Consider the following 6,994-nt stretch of genomic DNA (forward strand, 5'->3'; position numbering starts at 1 on the left):
TAATCCATAATAGCCACTTTAGCAGCAGGATAAATGTTCATATATAAGGCCATGTTATCGATATAGAATATCACGAAACAAAGAAAACATTAGCACATAATAATTAAAATTGCCACTCCTATGAAAGCAATCCACTTTATAAATAATAAATTAGGGTATAGTAAGACTAGGGTATTAAACACCCCCAAAAATCTGAATCTACAATTTTGAAGATAATCTTGGTGCAAAAACAGGTAAAGTTCCTGTATGGATGATTGTAAATTAAAAGTTTATATCATATGTAATTCTGGCGACACTGTTATTTCCAGTTGATCTCAATGCTAATATTAATATAATTATTGTTGTTTCTTGCTTAGCATTTATAGTTCACAAATACATAATAGGTCAATTGAAAAGTCCCTGGCCTACCATAGTAAAACACATTTTTTTGGTAAAATTAGTTTCTTTATTCAACATAATTCTCTTCAAGGGTGATACCGTGATTATAGCAACCCTCTAAATTTTAGATGCCATTTTTGTAGTACGATTTGTCCTTTGCTTCAAAATGGACCTCAGTTTCGTCGATCACCTCTTCATTCGACGAAAATGTCTTCCCAGCGAGCATTCTTTTGAGGTCTGAGAACAGGAAATAGTCGCTGGGGGCCAGGCCTGGAGAATACAGTGGATGAGGAAACAATTGAAGCTGAATTTTTGCCACGGTGCATTGTCTTGGTGAAGCAGCACTTTCTTTTTCTTCAAATGCGGCGATTTCGTCCTTCAAACGGTCTAATAATGCTATGCTATAGTCGATGTTGATGGTCCTTCCTTTTACAAGGTTATCAATGAAAATGATTCAATGTGCATCCCAAAATACAGATACCATAACCTTGTCAGCCGACTGCTGCGTATTCCCAAGCTTTGGAGAGTGTTCATCGTATGCAGTCCACTCTGATCACTGTCGATTCGACTTCGGAGTGAAATGATGAAGCCATGGTTCTTCCATTGTCATATATCGATGCAAAAACTCGGGTTTATTATGCTTGATCATCTTCCAACACTACTCCGAATCATTAACTCGCCTTTGTTTTTGGTCAAAAATGGGCTCTCGCGGCACCCACTTTACACAGAGCTTTCTCATACCCCAATATTCGTAGAGTATCTGCTATTTAATTCAGTTTCAATTTTCGTCGGTAACAACCTCTTTTGGGTGTCCACTGCGTTCACCGTCTTCAGTGCTGATTTCACCAAACTAAACAAAAATTTAGCATACTCGATGATTGATTTTCCTAGGGCACTGTCCGCAAAGTCGGCATCAAGCTTTTGCTTCAACTGTATTCTTCCCTTCAAAAGCCAATATTTTATCAACACGCGAAATTCCTTTTTATCCATTTTTTTCACAATAACAAAAGTTGCTTCACTCAAAATGCTTCAATTCACAAACTAATGATCCGACAGCTGTCAAATTTATACACGCATCTTTTGAGGATTAGGGCTAATATATGGATTTAATTCTAGTAGCGCCATCTATGTGTCAGGCCGCGGACTTTTCAATTGACCTGTTATATAACTATAGATTAATTTAGAATGATAATTTATATCCAAATTAATTGTTGTTCGTTAGTCTCTGACTGGATATATTTGACTGATTTTGGTATTGAAACATTTTTGTCTAGTTCAGATTTGATTTACATGGCGAGAATAATTGCGAGAAAAGTAATAAAAACAAAATAAATAATTGTGTTGTAACAAACAACACTTTTCTTATGGTTACAAAGACTCGGCATTTTCGTTTTTTGCCAAATATTTGTAAGTGCGCTCCGACATTTATTTTTTGATTGAAAAAAAATTTAACACTGATCAAAATTAACGGATACCACTATTAAACTGCGATTATAATATATAATGTATTGCATTTAACATTGTTTCTTGGCCCCGACTGTTTAACATTTTATCACATTCACATTTTGTTCAAATCTATGTATTTTTAATAACTACATCATTTAGATAATCATCATCATCATCATATAACTAATTTCTAACAATAATTTCGAATCGTATTCAAATTAAGGTCGAGTAAATATTTACCAAGAATAAAGTTGAAATATCTAGTTACTATTTAAGCTAAAGTTAACTCAACCTAGTTAAAGCTAAACCAGTTAAAATGAGGGCGTTTAGCTATTTTGAACTAAATTTAGCAACATTATTGAATGTGTCTCTTATACATCTTTATACGACAGTCAATATACAATTATTGAAAATATAAAAATATATTTACGGCGTTTTTTTTTTAATTCTCCAGCACCATAACGCTAGTTTAGACTATTTCACTGTAATTAGTAATGATACATTACAAATTAAAGAGGCGCAAATTGAACTTATTGTCTTATGGATGGTAGTCTTCTATCCTCAAAAGATTTTGAAAAGGAGTTTTCTGCAATATTCTGCTAAATTTAAATGAGATATCCACAAAGAACATAATTCAAAGTTACCATAATTTGATAATAAATTGAATATAATTAACATAGCTTCTCAAAGTTTTAATGTACTTGAGGATCTTCTGCTGTTACCAGTTTAGTGGAACCTAATATTCAGAATAGTTTGTAACAGTACTACTGTCACAATTGAAATTATAAATACAGCAAACAACATAACTAACATCTGATGAATCGTTTATTTCTTTGCAAGCTACAAGATCTCACTACTAATCTCACTCTAAAGACACACCAACAAATGAGAATTTAAAACAATTATTTTAAATTTGATGCAAAAAAAAAATTTATTACATGCAATATTTGGTTACGGCTTTGTTACGAAATTTACTAATTTACGAATAAACCTGAAAGGGCAAACAAATCACCACCAGACCAACCCAACATACGCAGATAAGTAGCCAGGACACTAACCAAATACAAACCTCAATAGCAAAAACAAAAAATCTCTGGGTTTCGACGGAATATCGATAAGCTCGCGGAACTGGCACACATAATTAAATCTATTGTGAGAGTGCAACATTTCCCGGCGTCTTGGAAACACGCATAAATAGCGGTTATTGCCAAGAGAGGAGCAAAATCATCATCTCCATCTGACTACAGATCTATCAACCTTCTCAGTGCCATTTCTAAGCTTCCCGAGAGAGTAACTCGGCGAACAACTCGGCCTTCGCGCTCACCATTCATCCGTCCCTCAGGCCACACGTCTGTCCGTACACATCCATCGCGCTCTTGACCAACATAAAAAGCTTGAAGCAGTCCTCCTGAACCTAACCGAAACTTTCGACAAGGTCTGGTACGACTATTTGGTCGCAAAATGCGTGCTGTTAGGCCTCCCGGAACACATTCTCATCAAGCCCTATCTATCGGACATATATTTCCAGGTCAAAATAAGGAAAACACTTTCCGGGCGAAAACAAATCGACGCTGGCGTACGTCAAGCTTCCCTGCTGGTCCCAGGTTATTTAACATCTTTATTTCAGACCTGTCGACAAAAGAGCACATTGACGTGGCGTTTTACGACACTGCTTTCTTCACGGCCTCCAGCCCCGAGGTTACCTTTCAAGAACGTTTATAGAATCAGCTCGATAATGCCGTCAAACTTCTGGAGATTCTAAATCAACTGAAGGCCTCCATTTCGACCGACGGTTCGGTTGGCATTCCCAAATCCAGAAATCAATCCAGAAAGATTCGGAGATAGCAAACCTAGTATCTTCTCTGATCTGCCATTCTAGCAGACTTCCCATTTCCACGAAATGCTTATTTTACAAAATGTTAATTCGGTACGTACTATGGTCCGTACGGATCCAATGTCTTCTTCAAGTTTATTATACCCAACTAGGCGAAACGGCTTCAAGTTTTTCAAAATAAGCTCCTCAGGAGATACCTAAATGTTTCATGATTTATGAGAAATAATCTAATTCATAGGGAAATTGACACTTCAGAAATCAAGCACTTCATATTTCAATCCATCAACAAACAACAACTCAACTCAACTTCTTCTGAAAACACGCTTGTTTGCGAGCTGGTCGACGTGCCGGCAGCTTAGCACCGCGTCACCGCTAACCTCCTATTTTCCAGGCTGAATCGACCTCATCCGTAGCTACAGTCATAACTTTTGTCCCCCTGCGACAATGTGTTAACTCAATTTCGCGAACCTATAGTTAGTATCACTATCTGTTTTCTCGCCGGGTCCTCGTGTCCAATTACGGCTGCCCGGTTGGCAGGTGCCATATCCCCAAATTTAATGTAGTAGCAGCAGCGACCCACAGGGGTTAACTGTGAGGCGGTTTCAGTTTAGTGTACTCACGCTTCACTTCTTCAATTCACTCACATGCACTCACATCACCGCCTAGTTTTAGACCAAAACAAAAAAACCTGAAACAAGTTAAAGCTAATAAAATTTACAGAAAAATCTTAATAAATATTACCTTCCACGCTAATATCGTTTTAGATTCAAAAACGTCTTACGGACTTGTTGATATAACATTGCTCTGTCAGTTTTGCGATACAGCCTTGCCAAATTTACGTCACAACGAAAAAACCATACGTTGACAGTCGATTTACGCACAATAGAAATGGTGAAACAGGGAGCCAATCCAATGAAAATAATGCCTAAAATATTTGTTCATATATGATGTTATGTATCACCGATCTGGCAGCTATTCCTGGTTGCTATATTTGCACTTTACTTATTTGTATATTCACTAATGTTTTATTGAATATGCTCAAAAAATATATATAATAGAAGTTAGATATAGTAAAAATAAATCCATTAATTTCGCTACAAATTGCAGACTTAATTTAACATGCTAAGAACGACCAAATAGGCGCCGTTTTGCATTGTTTATTTGTAACTTCGGCAATCACACAAAATCCATTCTCATATAATTAAATAACGGGGACAGTCGATCTTCACAAGCCAAGTAATCCAACATAAACAGAAACTGAAACCATATCCAAACTATAGGCCACTGAGAAAAATATCGATATTCCGAAAATTATGGATATATCCTTTACAATATTTTAAAAAATATTTAGATAAATAAAAATTTTTTTCAATATATATGATATTTTAACAACCCTTACCAATAGAATAAATTAAGAATATATCGATATATCTATATGTTCCAGCATTCCTAGGGTGGATGAATAAAAAACTATCAAGCGAGCTCCTGGAGGTTTTGGAGAGTTGGAATTAAGAGTCTGGTCGTAGAAGAGTAGCTCAAAGTAGTTATTTTTCAAGTTTTATCAAGTTCTCTAGATATTCTTGAATGCCTTGGTTTTGTTCATTTTGAATAAGTTCCTTCAGCTCTTTTATTGCCCTATTAAATATTCTCTTATTCTCTTCAGTCCTTTGCTGTTGCCAATTCCGTCGCAATTTTCTTTTTTCTGCTATCTTTTTCTGTATTGTACATGATATATGTGTATTTTTTCTTGGAAATGTTTCATTGTTAGATGTCGCGGAATATGCTGCCTCCTGTATATTTTTTGTAATGTTTATTGCTGCCATTTCTATGTCAGTTTCAGTTTATAACGGTAAGTTTAGAGAGATGTTTCGATCTAAGTTTTCTCTAAATGAGGGCCAGTTAGTTCTATTATTGCACAGAGAAGGGGGTCTATCTTTGATGGCAATTTTTGAAAAAACTGTTACTATTATTGGTGAATGATCAGAAAACAGGTCATAACATGATTCTGCATGACACTTTTTAGTATCAATATGTTTTGTAATGCAGAAATCTATAGTATCTGGTGTTTTATTTCTGTCTGAAGGCCAATATCTTGGTTCAACAGTATAGATATGTTGTAAATTATCTGTCTTTATTGCTTTTAGCAGTTCTCTACCTTTTGAGGTTATTATTCTTGAACCCCACATTAAATGTTTTACATTGTAATCTCCGATATATCCATATTTAAAGCACGACTTCATTCATGCTGCCTTAGGTGATATCACTTTTAATCATCGTTTGAAAAACGGGTCGACTTTGTTGCGAGTCATTTGCGTTTTCCAGATACAAATTATCCATATAATTTTTTATGTAATGTTTAGCACTTGGACAATAAAAACATCGGATTTGTGATGTTCGGACTCAGTCATTTACATGATTTTACTTAAATTTTCGACAATTGACCTAGCAGAGGCTTTAGCATCATTGATGAGCATCGAAAATCGGCTGAATAGTTGAAACCCAAACTGCTTCTAATTAGCTGTTTCTGTATCATAATAAACTTCAAGCAACATTAACATTTTCAAGCCCCTCGCTTACGCATCCCCATTAATCAAATAAAAAAAATTTATAACCTAAATTAATAGGTAACTTAAATATAGAGTCCTATTTGTATACCTTCTTATATTCTATATAATCATTCACTTCATGATGAGTATTCATTGAGAAACACACAATATGTATTAATTAAAATATTATATAGCATACAGAATATTTTGGTATAGTATTATATATCGAGTTGAAATGAAATCAGCATATTAAAAAGAAATTAACGGAGATGGAAATAAAATATAGACAACTGTACTTGCTCCTTGAAAAAATTGTAAATATCAGCAAATAATAAGATTATGAATTAGTCACGTGATTAGGACATGAATAACTAGGTTGACAGCCCTTATATAGTGAGCACCTCGTGTATATATGATTGCATAAATTAGTTCTTGGTATATCAGTGTAGATATTTAAAATTGTATAATGCTGCAGCGCATGTTCGGGTTTAAGCCTGTTGGGTTGGACGAAGAAAGCGCCATCTTGACTCATTCTGCATTATAGTTTAAACCCAATCAATCGTAAAATATTAATACTAAACTATCCTGTTGAATCCAGTGTTATAATTGCCCAGCACCTTCACCAAATAAGTTGTACAAATTAATTCTAATATGTGCTATTATGGGATTGTTGGATATACTTGCACCTGGGATAGCAATATAAATTATTTTATTTCAGAACAAGGTCTTGCGTAATGCAATGTAAGTACCTTATACGCAATGAAAGCTTATTTCAAAAAGTATTGTGAAA

Source organism: Rhynchophorus ferrugineus, unplaced genomic scaffold (genome assembly GCF_030347505.1).
Source record: "Rhynchophorus ferrugineus isolate W39M unplaced genomic scaffold, kcgeb_rfMv2 rfM1, whole genome shotgun sequence".
Taxonomy (NCBI): domain Eukaryota; kingdom Metazoa; phylum Arthropoda; class Insecta; order Coleoptera; family Curculionidae; genus Rhynchophorus; species Rhynchophorus ferrugineus.